A 10,658-nucleotide genomic window follows, 5' to 3' on the forward strand; every position below is an offset into this window, starting at 1 on the left:
TAGAATGGCATAAAGTGAAATAGAGTAAAGTGGAGTAGCAATATTGGAGTGGCATACAGTGGAGTGAACTAGACTGGACTGGCATAGAGTGGAGGTGCATACAATATAGGAACATAGAATGTAATGGCATACAGTAGTGTTGTGTACAGTGTAATAGCATAGAGTGGGGTGGTGTAGAGCTGAGTCTGGTACAGTATAGAGGCGTAGAGTGGAGTGGCGTAGAATTAAATAGTGCATAGTGGAGTGACTACAGTGGTGTGGCATACAGATGCATGTGCAGCAAAGTAGATAATGGTGTCCAGAGTAATGCAAAATAGTGAGTCACACTGCCTTGCGTTTCTTCAGGTTTATCAATCAGCGCAGGGCCAAGCATGGTGGCCTTGCATTGCTTTGTAAATCCGACTGAAGTATTGCTCATACAACACAATGCGTGATGCAAGGGTACCACAATCCAATAATACAGCTAGGCCATCATTGTATTTTCGGCCATGGTATACTGCGATAACTTTGCAGTATACTGTGGTACATGGCGATGACAAGCCATTATATTATTGGGCAATGGTTGTTTTAGAGAATGAAAAGGCAGCCATAATCCTTTTACTACACTTTGGGAGTGTTCAGTTTTAGGGCCTTAGATAAAGGAAAGTAGTAGGTACCTACCTATAACCACTTTATTAAAGTTTGAGAACTGTATCACAGGTGTTACATTGTGGGTAAAGCCATATTGAAGTTTTTTGTCTTCTCAGAAAATAACAGGCATGTTGTGGACTTAAATTCCAAGAGGAATAATACCAGATTTTTTATAGTATCAGGGCTATTCACAAAGGTAGCTTACACTTGTGAGTAATTTACATGTGTAATATATTCTTACACTTTTGAGTAACTTTGCTACTTTTGTCTATTCACAAAGTGTAAACCTACTCAAAGTGTACACTTGCATGTCTCCACCCCCTAAAAATGGGATGGGGCAAATTTACAAGTGTAAGTTACTACTGCCAAAAAGAAACACTAGTAAGCCCAGTACCACTTGCAGCCAACCACTGGTAGTGAAACACCCTCCCTTAGAAATTATTGGCGGTAGGGGCTTAACATAAACCCCCACTGAAAATGTTTTAAATTAAGTTAAACAAAATTATTTAAAATAGTTAAAATTATAAATAAATATAATTTATTGTTAAAATAAATTTAAAAATAACACATATTTATTCATGCAATTTTTAACATCCTTTTTTGAATTTATAAATGTATGTAACATTAGTTTTTTGAACTATAATAACATTTCATTTAATATTTAGAAACATCACTTTTGAAATTAATAATGCATAATATTTATTTATTTATTTAGTTTCCTTTCGGTAAATATGTTTTTTTAAATGTAATTGTCAGAGATAAAATTCCTATTTAGGTGCCGATTCCGATCCTGTAAAAAGGCCCTACGAATCGTCGTACGGAGCGTTTTCTCCGTACGACTCGTACCCGGTAAACTGTCCGTACAACCCAGGAAGTGCGATTCGTACAGAAAGCCTATTTCCGTACGAATCGTACAAAAGACCGTACGGGTAAAAAAAAACTACAAATCTGATCCGGAACAGCCTGTACGCGACGTCTGTACGTATGTAAGCAGCTTTTTACAGCCCAGCAAGTACGATCCGTCCCTACGGCACTCCGTACGGCTCTTTTTTTACGGGAGCCAATAACAGGCGTAAAAGCTGAGTCCCCAGGGGTATGAGTTGTACAGGCCCCCCCGTATGTACGCACCATACCCCCCGTATGTACGCACCGTACCCCCCCCTATGTACGCACCGTACCCACCGTATGTATGAACCGTACCCCCATATGTACGCACCATACCCCCCCCGTATGTCCGCACCATACCCCCCTGTATGTACGCACCATGCCCCCAGCGCGTTCGCGTACATACAGGGGGGGTATGGTGCATACATACGGGGGGGTACGGTGCGTACATACGGGGGAGTACGGTGCATACATACGGGGGTGGGGGGTACGGTGCGTACATATGGGGGGTAGAGTGCATACATACGGGGGTGGGGGTACTGTGCGTACAGACGTGGGTGGGGTGGGGGGGCCTGTACGACTCGTACCCCGGGAACAACTTTTCCCAGGCTACGAGTCATACAAACTTCGCTTCGTAGCGGGTAGAGCCATTCCCCGTGTACGGGATGTTTCCGTACGATTCGTAAATCGGATAGCCGGTCCGGATCGTACTTGTACGCTCGGATTGTGTTTTTACGAATCGTACGGAAAAATGTCCAGGTACGTCTCGTACAACTTTTCCCGCTACGATTCGTACGGATCGGGCCGATCCGTATGTACTTTTTCCCGTATGAATTGTACTTCACGGGTCGGACGTGACTTGTACGAATCGTACGGAAAAAAATACGGATACGAGTCGTACGGAAATTTTTTTTAACGGATCGGAATCGGCACCATAGTTTCACATATTTAAATGGTTGAAATATTTATTTCAAGATTAAATTGATAGTGCTGTAGCATTTTGTATATTTTGTTGTACATGTAAAATAAAAATATATAATTATTTATGTTACTATTTAAGATAAATTAATATAATTTATTATGAAGTTTAATAAAAGGTTTTTTAATTTACCCATAGTTTACCATAGAGAGATCGCCACCTCAATTGTGAATGCACCATTTTGGAAAGTATAAAAAAGTACAAAAGTTTATTTAACTTGAACAATATCAGTAAAAGTAATTTTAAGTCAAATATTTGTTTAAAATAAATATATATTTTTATTTTAAATGTAGGAAAACATAAACAAAATGCTACAGCATTGATAAATTATTCTTGAATTACATCATCGATCATTTAAAAAAATATTAAAATAAATAAAAATTACTGTTCTGAAATAATATAAAATTCCTACCTAAAGTATAAATAACAAAATTAATTAAAACAAAAGTAAAAGTAAAAAGTAAAGGTAGATTTTGCTATTATTCAATAATAATTATTAAATGGGATATATAGAATTAATTACAACATTTTATTTAATTTTAATAAAAATATTAAATTTTTTATAAATCCCAAAAAGATTGGGAAAATATTTTTGAAACATAAATATGTTTTAGTTTTGGTACTTTTTAAACATTACATTATGTTTATTTATATTTTTAAATATTTTAATTATTTTAATTTACTTCACAATTATTTGATGTGAGGCTTGATTTTATGTCTCTATCTCCATTATTTTCAATGGGAGAGGATGGTAGTAACAGTGGCTGGTCATTTGTGGTGTTGGACTTATTACTGTGTCTTTTTGGCAATTGTAACTTACACTCACAATTTTGGCTCCACCCTGTACTTCAGGGGGTGGGGCATTTATGTTTACACTTTGGAGTAACTTTACATTCATATTTTGTGAATAGACAAATGGGCCAATTCCGATCCGGGTCGGAAAGCACTCCGACCGAGTCGGATCCGGAGTGTTTTCCGACCGAGCCAGAGCCCTACAGTCCGAGCGAGTACAATGCGCACGTATGCTGTCGGACTCGGTTCGGTCGGACTCCCATAGAAGTCAATGGGAGCCAGTTGTACGACGCGTACATGCGCTCCCATGGACTGAATGGGTACGTCTCGAACAAGTGCACCCCCTACAGTGGGTATGTGCCAGTGCCATCTGCACCGTACATGCCTGTGTTGGGGAGACCCACAGGTCTCCCCCTGTTTCTGAGTCATAGGGCTGCTCGTGTTAGGAGGTCCGACGCGGACCCCCAAAGTCCGACTCCGGGAGCTTTTGCGAGCCGGACACTCCGGCTCGTACAGGCTGTCCGATGCGTGCATCGTACTGGCTCGGTTGTAAATCGCATCCATTGCACGCCACGATTAGCTTCCGACCGAGACATACGGAGCGGTTCGGACCCGGAAACGACTCGGTTGGTGAATCTCACGTAGCTCTCATCGTACTTGCTCGCTTGTACAGCTGTACGAGTCGGCCGGAAAACACGCGTACTGCTCGTAGTTTTTCCGGATGGATCGCGTTCGGTGCCCTTCCGACCCAGATCGGAAAAGACCCCAAAGTACTAAAGTTTCTCAAAAGTGTAAGAGCTGAAAGCAGACATTTGTATACTTTCATGCCTCCTACCATGGACACATAGAGTAAATCGTCTTAGAATCGTCTTAGAATACTTCACTACATGTCTGCAATAGGCTGAGTAGTCACATATCACAATTTCCCCTGAACACTCCAAAAATTACAGCCATCCATCCCACTGACATATATTCTCCATCACCGTGAAGAGTTGATAGAAACCTTACATGTGTTACGTGCTGGTCTATAGCTGCCCTTGCAGTGTGTTCCCTTGTGAGACCTGTGACTACAGTGTTTTCCCGTTCCTTCAAATCATTTGATTTCTGCTGGAAGTTTCCTGCAGGTCCTTTTCTGAATGATGCACTACTTCACTAGTAGTCTCATCTGTTCTTTTCTGATGCTTATGGCTTCAGAATTGCTGTTGTCCAAGTTTTTTCCAGATGCCTCTCTGATGGCATGAATAGCAGATCATCTTCACATTATAGCAATCATGCCTCGAGCCATAGTTGCCGAAAGAAGAGGAAGAATGGACTTTAGCTCACTGAGGTGTAGAGGACATGTGGACATCAACACAGAGATTTGGGAATCTAACTTAAGTTTAGGATGACATTTGGGGCATCATTTTTTACCAGCTCCTTTGGGAATGGGAATTGGACCCAAAGAGTTAGGCTAGAGGGAAGGGGACCAGGAGAAAGGAGATGTGTGGACACAGCCTTGATAACGTATTTGGGCCCATTTCTAGCTATGTCGTTGGATCATCTTCATGTGGACTTTCTTATTCTTTGGGGATCTTAGCTTGCACCAGGCATGGACTTGGCTGTCAATGCATGATTATTTGACAAATTTTACCTTGGCGATCACTTTAAAGTTTGAAGCACTGGTACTTGGCCGTGCTTCATTCACCCACATTTGCAATGGTCCCTGCTTCAGACTGTACAGCTGAAAAATATTTGCAGTCTGAGTCTTAGGGTCAATTTATATATTGTGGAAGATCCGTTTCTCCACCAGGGTGAGGGAGTAAATGACTCCATTGCCCAGACAATGATGCCGCCTGACGAATTAAAAATCATTACGCCAAGTGGGAATTTCTTAGTGGAAATAAAAAGATAATGCCCCCCTTGCCATGGGAGTCATGGGAGGGGCATTTTGCATTTTGCATTTTTTACTGTCCCTTACCACTACGGTTTTCCTGGTGGTGACTGACAGTAAAAACTTCAATTTGTCTGCCCATAACACCAATACTCACACGTCTCTCACTCACGTGTCTGCACACAGAGGAGGGATGAGAAATTCAAGTGCTAGACATGTGGGGGGAAATACCTTTTAACCTATAGGAAGGAAAAGTTATTTCAAAAAATGGACATTGACATCATTCACCTATAGATCCCTAGTCTCAAACATCAAGGCACTCCTCCCACTTGGTCGAATGGACCAATTTAGTTGGATTGGTTGATGGTGATTTAGAACCAGGTAAAACACATATTAAGATTCAGAATCCTTATCTTTCTTAAAGAAAAACCACAAACCATTAAGTCTCGTTAATCAATATCTATTTATCTAAATTTTCATAATGATTATTATTTGCATTTGTCTCGTAGAAGTTTTTAGGGGTTTAGATCAATTTAAATAAATCGCAGAACATCATAATTACCTAATCTGGCTATTTGAAGTCCTCTCATTCATTGGCTCTGCATAGCCAAAATTTGTCGTAAATTGTGCGAAAAGCAGGCCAAAGCTCAAAGTCCTCTGCTCAGCACGCAACAATCCCAAATGTATCAAAGGACCAGAAGCCGTGCAAGCATCTATCATAGCCCGTAGATTTTGGAAAAGTTTGCAGTTATCAAACAATCGGACTGCATCTGGATCATCAGGGAAAGCGTCACAACAAAATGTGGCATCCGCTGCTGCTGCTGTAGCTAGGGGTAGGTAGGTCCCTCCCTATTCTGCTAGCCTTTTATAATAAAACAAATCATAGAAGATACAAATTTAAACTTTAGAGCAGTCGTGATTGGCTGGTTGAGATCGTACGACCACTATCCCAAGATTTTCAGTACAGTTCGAGGGGTGAGGTCTTTTGTTAACGAAGTATCAGCTTGTTCCGGTTTATTGTAAGGATGATTGATCCCCTTTCTTGGCGAAAATCCCATTTGCCATCCTTGACCAGGGACAGTCTGTGCAGAGGTCGCAGTGAGGTTTAGGAGATTTCTTGCACATGCGCAGCTCACTCCGCGCCTCATGAGACAGTGGCCACTTCGTCGTGTGGTGACAGCGGCCATCTTTGATTTAGGCCCAAACGCCAACTTAAGCGAAACAAACACAAAAGAATAATTAATTCATGGAATTGGTGATCCTAATGTTAACCCCTTGCTAATCCCTCTATGTGCTTGTATTTATCCAGCATATAGCGACATTTAAAGCCATTATATTCACCTTTTTCGATCCAATCAGGAATGCAAACATCACAAAAGCAACATATAACATGCAGTATTCTATTACCACATATACTATTGTTAGTATGCGTACAGATTTAAGTTATAAGAGTTATTTAGCCATGCAAAATGCAAATCCCATATGTAGTTCGAGTTTTAATAATGTTGATTAGTACACATGCAATACTTGTTTAATAATATTATAATTAATAGATTATTTAATTAGTATTTTCATGCAAAAATAGAGGAGTTATACAAAATGGTGCACTACCTGCTCCATCAATCCCCCTTTGGTGATTTTATCATCACAATACCTAAGATTTTGTATATTTATTATGAAAAGAAAATGAATTCATAAAATTTAGTTCACATCTCTGTTTCTCCAATTTCTTCTTCTCTTGCTTTTCTATACATACTATCTTTCATTTTTTCTAATTCTACTTCTTCAAATTCTCTTTCTCGTCTTTTATTCTCTCTCTTTTTCAAAGTTTCTCTTTTTAAATTTTTCTGTATTTTCTTTCTTTTGCAACATAAGCATCCTAATCTTAAAACTAATACTAGAAAAATTACACAGGTTAATGGAAATAAGATTTTACCTATAAATGTACTACCTCACTTTAATAGAAAATCTTTAATATAAGATAATTTCTTTCCAATCTTTTCCCAAACACCTTCAACTTCCAGTGGTGCAATTTCCTCATGCAAATCAGTTATATTTTTAATGTATGACTTTAGATCTTGACTTTCGTCTGGATTGTAAGTACAACAATGTTGAACTTTCAGCATTCCACAGACTCCACCCTCTTTTGCCAAAATTATATCAAGGGCAATTCAATTTTGCATTACAATGGCGCGCATGGCAACCATTTCTGTGTTTGCCAATAAAAATCCTCCAGCGGTGCTTGTTGACAAGCGATCCACTACTGTTGATAATTTTCTAATTTTATGTGATATTCCCACTGCTGGTATCAATGCTCCAAACATGTCTCCCACAATTTCTGACCAAGATATGTATCATGGCAATCACTGTTACCTACAAAATAATTATCATATGCAGTTTGATTCCTTCTAATACACAACTTTCCTTTCTGAGGCCAATCTAAAGCCATTGTTGGACTAATTTCTCCTTGCAAATGTGTTTCCTTTTCAACATCCCAGACTGTCCTTTCCTCTCTTCCCTCAGATACTTTCTTTTGCATTTTTAATCTCCTTTCTTCAACCATATCCAAGAACACTTTCTCCTCCTTCTTTAAACTACAAGTTAGATTATTTCTAAATATAGACTCTAATGTTAATTCCTTAGTTTCTAAGAAAAATTCACCTAATACCTTTGCAGGTTTTACTTTATTCAATTTGTTAATTACAGGTACTTGTGAAAATATGTTATCTACATCTGAAAAGTAATATTCTAATTTCCCTATTTTGTAAAACAAACTTGCTATTACACTACATGTTATTCCATACGTTACTGGGAGGTGATGATAGGTCACTCCCTCAGATACAGATGCAGGTAACTGCATGCAGACATAGCAAATCCCCTCACATCCATTGTCTTTACATATTCATATAGTAGTTTTGAAAATACATTGTTAGAGAAATAATTTATAGACCTCTCTTTATGTAAATAATTTCTATCTATATTAGTCGGATATACATCCTGAAACTTTTCTACATTAGTTTTATTTTTACTATGTCCTTCTATTGTATCCAGTGTAACTTTAAAAGAGATCATCAAAGCCAAAGCACTCCATAGAAGCATTAGTAATCCTGTACAACAACTACACATTTTTAACCACCTTCTAAGAAATATACATTTAGTTTTTCTAATCTCTGTGTTTGCCATTTCGAAAAATGAACAGTGTCTTTTGACTTAGCCTCTTCTACTTCATAACTAGTTTTGTCTAACCCAAGGCTCTAAGCACCTACTTGGTTCTATCAGTTATGTCTCTTCCAGTAATCTTATTGTCTTTCCATTGGTATCGCTTTTGGTCTTTTCAGTTTGGCATTTGATCGTCTTTCACTTTTCTTTCACAATCTTGATACAGAACTTCCTGAACATCCGTTTCTTCTCCAATGTCGGACAAAATAACTCTCAGGATTTCCGATTCTTCGTCTTCCTCAACCACTTCTGGTACAGTCACCTCTGGATTATCTTGGCTATCCACCTCTTCTTTTATTTCAGGCAGCACCACATATGACCATTACGGCGACTTATACTTCTGGTTAGGTTTTCTTGTTCTCTTATTTTCTTCTGTTGTTGTTTTTCCCTCGTCTTTCAACTTTTCTTGACTAGATACTTCATTCACTTGTTCAGCTCTAGATGAATTCACTCGTGTCAATCGGTATTCTCAATCTCTTTATTTTGTTTGGCCAAATTTAATCTTTTGCTGGTCTTTTCCATTTATTTCCTTTATCATTCTTTTCAGCTCTCCATGCTCTTTTCCTCAGAACTCGACCTTCAGGTACCTCTTCATCACTGTCTTCTGATTCTGTTTCAACTTGACTTTTACCTTCAACCGTTTTTCTTTCCACCACCTTTTCAATTCTCCCTACTTCTGTCCCTCCTCGTGTTTCTTGCACACAATCTTCCTGCTGACTAACTGTCCCTTCTCCTAACTGGATGTTCGAATTCCCTACAACTCCTCAGGGGTCTTACGCAAAAATCTGTCCCTCACTCTGTATATCTGGCACCTGACCATCTGTTTCTGTTACTTCAGGTGGAATTTCTCTCAACTTTCCATCAGGAATTTCTTTATCAAGAATCTCTTTTATTGTCTCTTCACTGTTTTTCTCTTGTCCAGCACGTACTTGTGCTTGTTCTGTTTCTGAGTCTGAGCTGGTGTCTGATATCTGCAACTTTATTCTCAAGGGAATATTCTCTGGGGCAACGGTCAAATTTGGTTCTGACTCCCCCCCTTTCAGAGTTTTGTCCTGTTCTATTGTCTTCAGTATCAGATTCAGAGCTGGATTCTGATTCTTCAAAATATTCTCCTTCCTTGTTATCTACTGGATTTGGAATTCGTAAGGTATGACTAGCATGGATCCAGTTCTTTATTCCAGCACACTTTACAGCTGTTGTTGTAGTTAAAATCACTTGTCGTGGTTTTCCCCAACGTGGGACCAAACAGTTCCTTCTTCTGTGCACTTTAATTCTCACCCAGTCACCTGGGCTTAGATCATGAGATGGCTTCTTTTCAAGGGTGGTGGCATCCGATCCAACCTGATGAAACACAGAATGTACGGCGTCAGCCAACCCCTTACAGTAATCCAACACCAAGTCATCAGAGATAGGCAATAACTTGTTGACTGGAATGAATACATGCCTCATTGCTCTCTCCATTACATTTTCGTGGGGACTTAAACCTGTGTTTCTATCTGGAATTGATCTAATAGTCATGAGTACCAGAGGCAAGACATCAGGCCATTTCAGTCCTGTGGCTAAACACATCTTTCCTAATCTGCTTTTAATAGTACCATTTACCTGTTCTACCACACCAGAAGCCTCTGGCTGATAGGCGCAATGCAGTTTTTGTTGTACATTCAATGCCTCACAAATTAGCTTCATGATTTCATTATGAAAATGTTTTCCTCTGTCTGACTCAATTGTGACTGGAAATCCGAATCTTGGGATGAACTCCCTCAAAAGCAGTTTTGCTACTGTTATTCCATCACTTCTTCTTGTTGGATATGCTTCTACCCATCTAGAAAATAGGCAGACCATCACTAAAACATACCTCAACCTGTAACAGGGAGGCATCTCAATGAAATCAATTTGCATTCTGGTGAAAGGCCCTCCTTCTCGACCTATCGTTCCTAGACTTACCACTGTTTTTCTTCCAGGATTGAACTACTGACATATAAGGCATCGTTGACAAAGACTCTCAGCTACAAGTCTGAATTTTGCATTATACCATGTCTGCTTAAATAATCTAAGCATGGCATCTCTCCCTACATGTGCTTGTCCATGATATATCCGGGCCATTGCTGACACCATGCTATCAGGCATAACTGGTCTTCCATCCCGATATACCCACACATGATCTGTTTCCCTTGGTGCACATCCTGCCTTGACCCATTGTCTCATTTCCTCATCTCCTGCTTCTTCCTGTAACTGCCTCACCTCTTCCCAGGTATTCACAATGTTAGTAAACAACAAAGGACA

Source organism: Triturus cristatus, chromosome 10 (assembly GCF_964204655.1).
Source record: "Triturus cristatus chromosome 10, aTriCri1.1, whole genome shotgun sequence".
In the NCBI taxonomy this organism is placed as follows: Eukaryota; Metazoa; Chordata; class Amphibia; order Caudata; family Salamandridae; genus Triturus; species Triturus cristatus.